The sequence below is a fragment of the Asterias rubens genome, chromosome 2 (genome assembly GCF_902459465.1).
Source record: "Asterias rubens chromosome 2, eAstRub1.3, whole genome shotgun sequence".
NCBI classification, from domain to species: domain Eukaryota; kingdom Metazoa; phylum Echinodermata; class Asteroidea; order Forcipulatida; family Asteriidae; genus Asterias; species Asterias rubens.
This window is the reverse complement of record NC_047063.1, coordinates 22,417,017-22,429,728: the sequence shown is the minus strand read 5'-3', so window position 1 is coordinate 22,429,728 and position 12,712 is coordinate 22,417,017.

The following is a 12,712-nucleotide window of genomic DNA, read 5'->3' as shown; positions in this document are numbered from 1 at the left end:
TGCAGAATAATTAATGTAAGACCTTTGGACTTAAGAGGATTTTCCTTAAATTTGTTTTATTACTAAAACAATTATTTATTATTATTTATGGTTTACTAAAGGCCATTTTCAGTTTGCTAAGGATACTTCCATTGGAAAATCCTTAAAGACAGTGGACACTATTGGTAACCTGGTAAACAAAATATTGATTCGCATAAAACCTGTCTTGGTATTGAGTAATGGGGAGAGGTTGATGGTACAAAACATTGTGAGAAACGGCTCCTTCTGAAGTAACGTAGTTTTCGAGAAAGAAGTAATTTTCCACAAATTTGATTTCAAGACCTCAAGTTTAGATTTTTGAGGTCTCGAAATCAAGCATCTGAAAGCAAACAACTTCATGTGACAAGGGTGTTTTTTTCTTTCATAGTTATCTCGCAACTCCCGACAACCAATCAAGCTCAATGCTTCACAGGTTTGTTATTTTATGCATATGTTGAGATACACCAAGTGAAAAGACTGATCTTTGACAATTACCAATAGTGTCCAGTGTCTTTAAGTGTGTGGAAAAGTTTTGAAGGGGCACCACTGCAAGTGTAACGCCTAGTATTCTTAAACTAAAATAAGGCAATAGGGGCCATTGGCCTCCATGTTGTAAGGCCTGCATATGGAGCAAAACACTGGATGAAGACATACAATAGAATGTGACAGTTAATTGGCGATGAAAGTATACAACACAACTAACTGCAAACGTCCATAGACTAATAAATAACCCACACTCAGAACCAGGCATTCTCTGAATGAGTAGCACTTCAAATTCATGACAACATCAAATTCAACTGATGGCCGGGCTTGATAACTACTGGGGGTATATTCCTACCTACAGTTTTGGGTAGGCTTGCATCTGTTTTGATCCTCTAGTTTCAATCACACTAATTGTTCTCTTTTTCATAAAAAAAGCAAATCAATGGTTTATGATTTTAAGCAATTTGTTTTTCAACTTGAATCAAGAAAAGTAGGATTTGAAAATTTGCCTGGTGGATATTTATGTAGATAACAAAAAGGGTAAAAACCATGTTATATTCCTTATCCCAAAAATTTACATTTATTAATATTCTTCCTACTAAATTATTTTGGCTAAAGTTGATTAAAAACAAACAAAAAACTATGTTGACAAATCTTGTATCTTCAAAGATTGCCTGCAAGCGACTTTTGGAACTTTCTGTGGTAGCTATCTGTAAATGCCTACCCTAAAATACGGCCAGAGAGAAACCCGCCGTCACCTTGATCCATGGATCAATTCCACATTCTTGATGAAAAGGGTTGGGTTTTCTCAACAAGTACATACTACACAAACTTTCACAGTAACTTATTCCAAAATGTTTGATCTCTAAAGATCGCCAGCAGGTCACTTTTTGACATTTTGGTGGTGTCCATTTGCGAATGCTGCTCTGAAATCGGCCAGAGATGCAGTTTGGTTCCCACTGTCAACTCGCTTAATGTGATGAAAAGCTGACAATTTTTTGCTGTTTTCTAAATAAGTAGACACTGCATTCAACTGAAACTTTCCGAACTTACTTTTATAAATCAGAATTTTTGTGTCAAAACCGAAGGACGATCCTACCTTTAAACAAAACTCTGTGCCAGAGCTTTGAAAATTCATTGTATAATATTAATAATGTCGGAGTTATTTCATGTATTGCAAGAAGGTGTGGAATTCACATCATCCTTCTCAACTGCATCGCCGCAACAATAATCGCAAGAACTCCACTCTGACAGTGGAAAAACATCCATCACATTTTTCATGGGGAGCAAGTTTATTTGTACAAATTTATTTTCTCGGACTGTCAAAATTGGCATAACAAATGCACAACCGAGGAAATCAACAAATGTAAGACGCTGTTCATTAAATGACAGAATTAAGATTTACGAGGGTGGGGGGCGGGTGGTGGGGGGATTTCTCCAATCACAAAAACTTCACGCACCTGCACGTCCCTGTAAGAAACTGCAACAAGGAATTTGAGTATCTAGACTTAAGGGTTTTTGTTCATGTTTTTTGTTTGCACTTTTTTGAGACAAAGAGAAAGAATAATTTATTATCTTTAAAAAATTTAAGTTTTTTGCTTGTCTGTGTCCCAGACACACAAGGCCTGAAGGCCACTTCAAGGTGTGGGCTATAACTATTTTTCCAGGGGCTGTTGCCCAATTTTGCTCTCTCATCTGTTCATCGGAAGCCTGGCCTATAGAGAAAAAAGCACTACCTCCAAAACTTGATGATTATTTAAGGATTTGTTCACAAAACTAATACGACAGTTCCATCTTAAAGAGTGTGCATTTTTGTGTAATAATAGTTGTTTAGTTTTTGTCTTACATTACCCTAACAGACATTTGTTTATACACACGAACTAAATCCTTATGTATCTCTTGTGTAAAAGGAAACCTGATATCCCAATTCCTTCTAAATCCTCTCACAGCAGGAACCCAATGAACTAACCGAATTGTATGGGATTGAATTGAAATTCATTTGTACTATTCAACATACAAAACAAATCTTTGTAGTTCAGACGCCTTTGAACACCATTATAAATTGTTTCGATTGATGGATTGATAAGGTCCCCAAAACAATTCTTATACAGTTGTAGCCACACCCCCCCCCACCTCCCCCCCCCAAAAAAAAAAACACACCAACACATCACAAAAGAAAATGTAAAACCGCCACCACAAAAGAACCACTGTAAAAACACATAATTTAGAACAATTACAAACGGTTGTGTTTCAAGGGCTCTGTATACATATCTTCTCGCCCGAGAACAGCTTCCACTGCCTTGAAATATTCAAGTAGAAGTGTAAATTTCCCTTGTTTTAGAGGTGCCCTAGTAAGAGGTGTTTCAACATTTCCAACAAATAATATCGACTTTTTCAAACCTTTCCCTTTTCAAACTTTTTCCTAGTACTTTGGATGATAACCTTGTTCTGCAGTGACAAGCACATTTTCGTTGTGCTTGGCTCATTTCTTATACTAAAGCAGCTCTTTAAAATTGGACCCTGAAACGATGGCTATAGACCGTATTGAATAACCCCTTTTTGCTATGAAAAGTCGCCATCTTGTAGGGTAAACCGTATGCAGGTCCAAACACGTACATCATCGAAGCACGCAGCACGCAACATTCCCGGTTTGATTTCTACAGCACATGCACGTACACACACCATCTTGTAGGTCAGGGATTTGAGCCGCGTGACGTCATATTCAATACAGTCTATAATGGACAGGTTTTCAACCAATACACCTTTCTACTGTTAAGGAAAATCAGGGCCATATTCCTTAAAGCATGTAAGCATAAAAAACTAAGCAAAGTCCCACAAATTATTGCTAAGCAGAATTAGGTTACCGCATAAATACCATACACTTTACATTGCTGAGACTGGTGCCCCACTCAATTCTTGCTCAGCAAAACTATTCCTAAGACGAATTAACTTCTTTTAAACAGCTTTATCAAATAGTGGCCCAGATTTTTAAGAAATTTTGTTTGTGCCTAAGCAGCTTCATCGAACTGCCCAATATATCAGCCCCCCCCCCCCCCCACCCCCAACACAACATTCTTCCAACAATCACCCAAGGTGTTTGCCATTGAATTACCCCATGTAAGGTCACATTAATTTGATAATACTCACACGCAGCCTGGAGGTCAGTTTCTCCCTCAACCAGGTATAAGCAAACACTGGTCTTGGGCCTCTAGGCAGCAACTGACCACAAAGTGACCATTGTCACTGACTTTATTGGCTTCACAAAGTTTGTCAAGTAGTTGAAGTTGACCTGATTGTATCTTAGCAGGTAAACGCCCCCAAAAGAATACAAAATAGTAGAAAGCTCAAGATATGTGGTGGACACAAATCCAGGTAGTTCAATGTGAATTTGATTGGTACCATTACCACAATATTTGAAGGGTTAATCTTCGTACATCCCCCATAAATTATAGTCCTTTTGCTGAAACAAACCAAGCTAGGCACCGTGGACATCTGAATCGTTAGCAAAATATTCAATTGTATGTTTCAGCAAACCTTCATTTAAAAAAATCACATAATTGGTTGCTTTGTTTCCAACAAAATCCCCACCGAATATTTGTGTAACTGTGGCTATCTGTTTACATTGGTTGGCAAAAACTTGAGCTGTAATAGCCCATATTTCCACAATCACAATTCTCTCAAATGTTCAAAATTCCAGTCTTCTTTTCCCTGAATGGAAAGAGTATGGCTATAAACTGCATCATCAACGTGGTAGAGGTTTTCTATTGGTGTAGTAACAACAAATTCTTGATAGGATCAACAACAAAAACTCTGATTCTCACCTAAAAAAGTTTTAATAAATTTAATGAGCATTGTACATGTAAACCTTGGACCACTGTATCTGCTGCCACCATCCTATGTATACTCATTGAACCACCGGGAAGGAAAGTGGCCAATAGAGGGCTCAATCATGAAATAACCAATTGGTACTCCAATGTGATAAAGCTGTCCTTTGAGCCTACAGGGTCCTCTAATCCTAGTCTTGAAATCAAGTCGGTAATTGTTAAGGACTGTGTAGCTACGGGGACCGTACACACATCCTCGATCCCAGTATGTGTGTGAGTCATGAGTGGCAGTTAGAGCTGCTGGCGCTACCTACGACCATTGCATGAACTATAATCGCACTGTGACTGTTGCATGAATGGCAGAATGTGTGTTTTGGGCAGCGATAACGACTTGTCATAAAGTCTACTCTAGTCTTTGCTCTGTACTTAGTACACCGTAGCTCTGTGGTTCTAGTTACTATCTAGCCATTTTGGTTAGACTACAGGGGTAAATTTCACAAAGAATTAAAGACACTGGACACTATTGGTAATTGTCAAAGACCAGTCTTCTCACTTGCTGTATCTCAACGTATGCATAAAATAACAAACCTGTAATAAGTTTGAGCTCAATCGGTCATCGAAGTTGCGAGATAATAATGAAAGAAAGACACCCTCATCACACGGAGTTGTGTGCTTTACAGATGCTTGATTTCGAGACCTCAAATTCTAAATCTGAGGTCTCGAAAATCAAATTCATGGAAAACTACTTCTTTCTCGAAAAAATACTCCAGAGGGAGCCGTTTCTCACAATGTTTTATACCACCAACCTCTCCCCATTACTCTTTACCAAGTAAGGTTTTATGCTAATAATTATTTTGAGTAATCACCAATAGTGTCCACTGCCTTTAAGACAAGTCTGATCTCAAGTTAAGACAAGTTACTCATCCTAACATAACATAGGACTACCCTTCAGTTTTTACTTTCTCCAAGGACTAGTCCTAAGTTATGACAAGTCCTAACTTTTTGTGAAATGGACGCCAGGACTTGCAATAACAAGGTGGTGGGTTCAATTCCATGAATTTCTTGTGAAATTACATGATTTTTAGGAGATCAATTTGAAGAGATCTAGAATCATGATCCACTGAGTTAACAAAATCTCTGCACTCCTGCTGATAGGTGGCGCTCTAAATAAGACATTCAATTCAAAAATGTTACTGAGCAAAAAAAATGACTATGTCCTTGGAAGAACAATGCAGCTGGTCCCATTAGTATACCCTCTGCTAACCGCCAAGTTCTGAGCTCGCGATCGCCATTCTTCGCTTACAGGGAAAACACCAAATTTCTGAGCTAGGTTTGTAAGCAAAGAATGTCTAGTTATGTGGAGTGCACAAGCACATTGAGCTAAATCTTCCTACTTCTCTTTGAGACACGCTAGCATGTTAGCACGTACTTCCCTACCGTAAGCGCCAATTCTTTGCTTACGGTAAGAAGAGCCATGACTACCAGCCTAGGGCCCAATTTCATAAAGCTGTTGAGCAGAAAATACTACTTGCCAACCTTCTTTGCTAAGCCAACAATGAGTGGGGTACCTGTTGCAATTATGTAAACTTTATGGAAGTTTGGCTGGTAACAGGTTTTTCAGTGCTTAACAAGTTTTTCTGCTTAACGGCTTTATGAAATTGGGCCAAGGTCTACTGTTAGTCTGTTGCTATGGCTGTAGTACCTACCCCATTGTGACTCTTCAGGTTCAACAGAGGGCTCTATCACACATAAAAAACCTGCATTGTCATAAATTTGTAAAATGATGACAGTATACGTGTAGCCTACAATATTTAAAGGTATGGTCATAGGTTGTTTAATACTCAAAAAATTAATGACCTTAAAAACGAAATTGGTGAGACGCAATGCAGCTGTTGATTGTATAAACTATTTTGAGAAAGGATTCCATTAGAAGTATTATGGTTGGGATAGTTTTTCAACCAAAACCATTTGAATCTAAAGAAGCAAGGATGGTTTCTCAAAGTTCTGAGAGTTGGTGTTCGCTTGTGAATTGCAGCCAGAGATGCGGTTGGTCCCCGCTGTCACCTCATACAACTTTTTTTTTTTTTAATCAATGGTTTATGATTTATTTCATCAAAATTGATAAAAGACACAGGCAGAAAAAAACAAACTGAATTGTGGTCTTGCACATGGATGGATTGACTTTAGAGTGAGAATACTGTGCACTTTTTTGGCTTTTTCACAGCAAGTAGACACTGTAGCCTACTCGGTCAGTTAACTTTCAAATGTGACTTTAATTGCATATTTCTTGATAATTTGGCCTATAGCATTACGTTTAGGTTGAAAAAACACTAACCTTTCAAGGCAGTGGACACTATTGGTAATTATCAAAGACCAGTAGTCTCACTTGGTGTATCGCAATATATGCATAAAATAACAAATCTTTGAAAATTTGGACTCAATTGGTCATCGAGGTTGCAAGAGAATAATGGGAAAAAACCTTGTTGCATGCTTTCCGATGCATGTGTTATGCTTAAGGTTTATTTGAGTGAGAAGTTACCTCTTTCTCAAAAACTACATTACTTCAGAGGAGAGCTGTTTCTCACAATGTTTTATACTGGTATTAACAGCTCTCCATTGCTTGTAACCAAGAAAGTGTTTATGCTAACAATTATTTTGAGTAATTACCAATAGTATCCAGTGCCTTTAAGGGCAGCCCAACATCATACATTTTTACATGTACACATCAATAAGGTTAGCAACTTGACCCCTCTTGACCCCAGCCATACTTCACATACCACAGAGGGCACCTGTTACTAGAGAGACCTAGGAAACAATTATTGGACGCAAAGTCCTGTGATAAAATTGTTGACAATCCTGACAGTGACAAACAAATTCAAAGTATGGGGCATAGAATTCAACTAATTGATTTTAAGGTCACTATTAAATTTGATAGCTTCTACTCCATACTTTAATCATTATTTGTTTTCCACCATTTTTTGTCTCCATTTGTATTACAAAAGTTGTTCAATGCATTCACTAATGTGCATTTCTGATCAATGTTTATTATTAATCATTACTTATCTAATAAGTATTGATTACCATCCAATACTTATACCTTATACGTATTGATTTCTAACCAATACTGATGTCTAACACTCTATAAGTACTGTTTACTAATCAACAATGATATCTAATAAGTATTGATTACTAATTAATACTAATATATGTATTTATAACAAACAAATATCGTTATCTAATAAGTACATGTATTGATTACTTAAAATCAATACTGTTATCTAATAAGTAGGCTATTGATTACTAATCAATACTGATATCTAATCAATAGACAATGAACATCATGTCAGTAAAGTAGGTGTAAATTAAGGCACAAGCTGTGCGCTGTCTGGATGTACATAACCGTGTCTCCATCATTTTTGATAACATCTAAGATGGTGACATCAATGAATGAGGTCTACATACATGTCTCAAACGCATCAGCATAATTGTGTCTTGATCCCCTCAATACCTTAAGAAGCTCAAGTGATCATGGTCAAGTAATAATTTCCAACCAAGATGCAAAACTTGTTACTTCTAGAAATTGACTCGCTGACGTGCAGTACAAGAAGACTAAACTAAACATCATCAGTTTTGGTTCACAACTCAATACAGACTGGGCCCCTGTCTTTATCCTTGTGGATGAAGACAGGTACCTGCTTCTATTCAGATCCAGTGATTCCATTGGATACAATGATTATCACTGGATAGATCATAGATGCAGTGACTAAAAGCTACCAGAGCTGTGTTCGTTTTGACTGGTCTGAGGTCACCTCCACCACGGATGACCAATAAAAACACAGATGGAAAGCTAACTTTCGGTCGTCCGCTGTGTCCACGTGAGTGGTATTATGTATACAGGATGCATGTGGATGTACTTGCATGTATTGTTGGTGTATGTGTAGAATTTGTGTGTATCTCTGTGTGAAATGAATGTAGGTCAAAGGTGAATATAGACGCCGTTTTTTTAGGCCAGTCTCTGGCGTTATTCACAAGCCTTGAAGTGTGACGTCAGATGTTCAGGCTAATCTCAATGGACCTTATTCACATGACTGCATTTGAGTAGGGCGCCCTCAGCAAGAGGTCAAATGAAGTTTGCCTGCCGTTTGGTCCACCCTAACCATGTGCACCCTAAAGCGCATTTTCTTTTATTGCATTAATGTGCATCTAAGATGGCGGTGTGATAACGTCAAAGCATGAGGACTATTTTCAGGCCGAGGGATAGCTTCACAAACTTCTAATCGATATGGACACCTGCACCATCACGCAGCATTCTAATCCCTTTACAACTGCCTCACTCCATACATGAAATAACTTCCAGGGTTCCCGAAACAGCACTGACCAAAAAAAACTAAAGAGCAGCGAGAAATCCAGACCAGCTCCTGCCTATAAAAACAAATTGAAAAACCAAATTCAACAAGTCCGAACCCTCGGAAAAATCTAGAGTACCCTGTAATTTGCAAATTAGCCAGTGGGAAATAAGAGACAAAAAAACAGATGTATGAATCCAGCAGAATGGGAAATGCAGAACTGAACTATAACCATGCCCTATATTCAACATTTCCAGCTTGCTTTAACAATAATGGCCAAAACCCACCTGTTCCCATAAAGCACACACCTGCTACAAAAAAAGAAAGAAATGTGTATTGTACAGCAGTGATCACAGGCCCTACTGAAGAATTTATATTCTTTGTACACCTGCATTGTGTTTAGAAAACTGCAGATTAGCTGGTATGTAATTTACTATAGAGAAAAGGACCCAAGAGAAAATTACCCCCCTGCCCCTCCCCCACAAGGGAGCTAGTTGACATTTACACTTTGTACAGTTTGAGGATTTTTTAAAGACAAAGTCTCAAATCTCAACTAGGAATTTTTTTTATTAACGTCAATATGATAACTCGCCGATTGGTAATGCCGATACGGATCCTCCTGAGAAATCACTCCGTCTGCAATATGAAGATGATCTCTTAAAGATGATCCCTTAAAGATGATCTCTTAAAGACGATCTCTTGAGAATGATCTCCAAATCACTTTTACTTATTTCAATTGCCACAATCTGAATAAGAATGTATTGATACCACTATATTTCGGCCATTAAGAGCATCAAACTCAAGCTTTGGTGTTGGTGATCAATGTGGGTTCGTTGTGTTCCTAAGCAAGACACACAACCATTAAAGCAAATCGTTCCATGGATTTTTAAAGGGTTTGGGTACTTTTTAAAACTGTGTCGTCATTTTTATTAAGTGTTTTCGTGTCTTTTCTCATTTTGAATCTGGTCATGGGTAACAAATTCGGGTCCAGAAAAAAATTCAGAGGCCAGGTCCAGTGGTCTTGTGGATTCCCTCTCCCCCGAATTCAAAACTTCACCAACCACCTGTTGCAGCACAATCAAACCATTAACATACTTCCTTTCCCCCCCCCCACTTTCCTTTGGTTAAAAAAAAATAGGGGTTTTCATATTTGTTGTTTTTCTTTTCCTTCTTCTTCAGTTTTGTTTTCCAACTTGAAACCTACTACCCTTGAACCCATTCACCTGCCTTGAGTCTCAAACTCAATTATGACCCAGTTTTTAGCAAAATGCGTTTGTCATTGACAGAAGGGGCTTCCCTGCCCGAGATAAGAAGATGCGCTGGTTTAGCTCGTCCAAAACTAATTCAAAACATGCTCCTCCACCTTAAAACAATATTTGTGCGATGTCAGCTCCAATCCAAATCCTTTGGTTTTTCACCCCGCTGTCGTCGGGCGGACTAAAGCACGTGGGAAGTTACAACACCCATACTGTCTGTGATAAATACCGCAGGTGACTCCGTGTTGATATACACATCCCTCCGAAATCCCAGCCCGAAAAAAAAACACCACCTAAAGTATGCATGTTCGCAAAGCACTTGGCACATTTAATGTGACAGCTCAAGGGGTAGGGGCGGGGGTGAGCCCACCCTATGTGTCACCCACGCAACCCTCCTCCCCAAACAGGGTCAGGTAAATAGTGGGTCAACACGCTGGTTATCTAGACAAGGGCGTTAACTCTGGAGGTAATAGCTCGTAACTAATGCTTCCTCTAACTGTCTCCACACAATGCTCACCAGACGGGCCTTGCAGCCACGATTCCTGCGCTCCTCTCTCAGGTTTCAATTAAAAATCCTTAAATTGCATAAGAAAAGCGCGCCAGACGAGGCCGCAAATTGCTGCAATTGGGCTGACAGGATGTCTTCAACTCGATGTCGTCTTGCGATAAACTAGCACTAGAGCAGCAACCTTCAGTGTTTCGCTGATTTCGCAACTTTTTAATTTCTGTCAGGTAGCGACCTGGCGGAGGGCCATCCTGGCTGAGGGCTGACTGGCTGCAAACTGGCATTGAATCAATTAGAACCCGACATCCAAAATTTCTCCTCAACTGATCTTTTTTAACTTCTTAAGACTTTTACAGGCCTATCTATTACCCCTATCCATGAAGTCGCTCGAACTACACAATTTTCTAAGATAATTTATGGCTTTTTACGATGTTAAGGTTTAATGCCACAACTCTTACAAAATGACTCTCCTAGTTCTACCTATGTACAGATAGGCCATAATGGGATGAGACGGGTTTACTTTCTTTCACCAAATTGTAAGGGATGAATCATTAACTTTCTTGTGAGGAACAGTTTTTGATTTGTGTGGAGTTGTTTGAATCCAAGCAAACTGTCTATTCCAGATTCAAATTGATAAAAATATTTGTATGATATTTTAAATAAGAAATCAAACAAGTTTAAAATTGTCCCTACTGTATGGTTACAAACATAATGTACAAGGACTCTTAAACTAGTTCACATAGTGAAGCTATTCTGTATTTTGAATAACTTCTTTTCTCAAAGTTTAAAGACACTTCAACTAGAAAGATGTTTTTTAGAATGATTTAGATTGGAACTTGGAAGTGGGCTTTATTTGACTTGATGGATACTATCTCTCTATAAAGGGAAAGAACCCCTCTCTCTCATTCAGGAGGGGGTTGGAAGAGTGATGTCTTCGTTTTGTTTTCCTTTCATGGAACTTTGCCCCTATTAAGATTAAAAACCACTCTTGGTATTGGTAAGAAGCTGTATGAAGAAAATAACTCAGGGAAGCCAAGGTAGGAATTGATATTCCTCTTAAAGGCAGTGGACACTATTGGTAATTACTCAGAATAATTATTGGCATAAAACCTTTCTTGGTGGCGAGTAATGGGGAGAGGTTGATGGTATAAAACATTGTGAGAAACGGCTCCCTCTGAAGTGCCATAATTTTTGAGAAAGAAGTAATTTTCCACGAATTTGATTTTGAGACCTCAGATTTAGAACTTGAGGTCTCGAAATCAACCATCTAAACGCACACAACTTCGTTTGACAAGTGTTATTTTTCTTTCGTTATTATCTTGCAACTTCGATGACCGATTGAGCTCAAATTTTCACAGGTTAGTTATTTTATGCATATGTTGAGATACAACACCTGTGAAGGCTAGTCTTTGACAACTACCAATAGTGTCCACTGCCTTTAAAACAGTCTAGATTGTAGGATGGAGGGAAACATGCACCAGGCAAGGAGTTCCAAAGAGGTGCAGTTTGCGGGGGAAAAAGCTGATGGAATGGCTTTCTGTTTTTTCTCTCGGCAAAGTGGAGTGCATGGGTGAGAACAAGCAGAAAGCCTAGTACTACACTCAACATCCCAATAGGAGGACTCAGACACGCTGATGATGCATTTATCGTGAAATATCTGCAGAAATTATCTGTTGGAAAGGTTGTATTGTTGATCCCAACCCATTACTAACAAGAATAACATTCCGCACTCTGTCTGATAAAGATGATTGCAGTTTACAAACAACCTACAGAAACTTTAAGTCATCTTGTTTTTAAAGGGAAATAGCCTTATTTTGATTGTGGGGAAATAGCCTTATTTTGATTGTGGGGAAATAGCCTTATTTTGATTGTGGAAAAATAGTGATTTGTGGGTTCTTCAAATGCTAATTCAAATGAAGAAAATATTTCCCTGGCACAGACTTCATAATAGTCAGCTTAGGGGTCATTCAGAACATTCATTTCTCCTGAAATTAGTTGGGTGAGTCAAAATATAATTGAAAAACTGAAATTAATAAATGAAAAAAAAAAATACCCAGCCAGCCAAGATCGCCATTTTCACTTCAAAGTAAAAGTCATTTGTTTCGATAGGAAATGCTACCCAAAACTACTAATGTTGGAGGCCTTTGACCTCAAATAGCTGGTTCATTTGAGGCATTTCTTTGTTCTTTATCGTATAGATTATTTTTAATTCAAAATTTGGATTGGGTGGATGGGTCAAAACAATTTTTAAATAAAAATAATTTTTTTAAACAATGACTT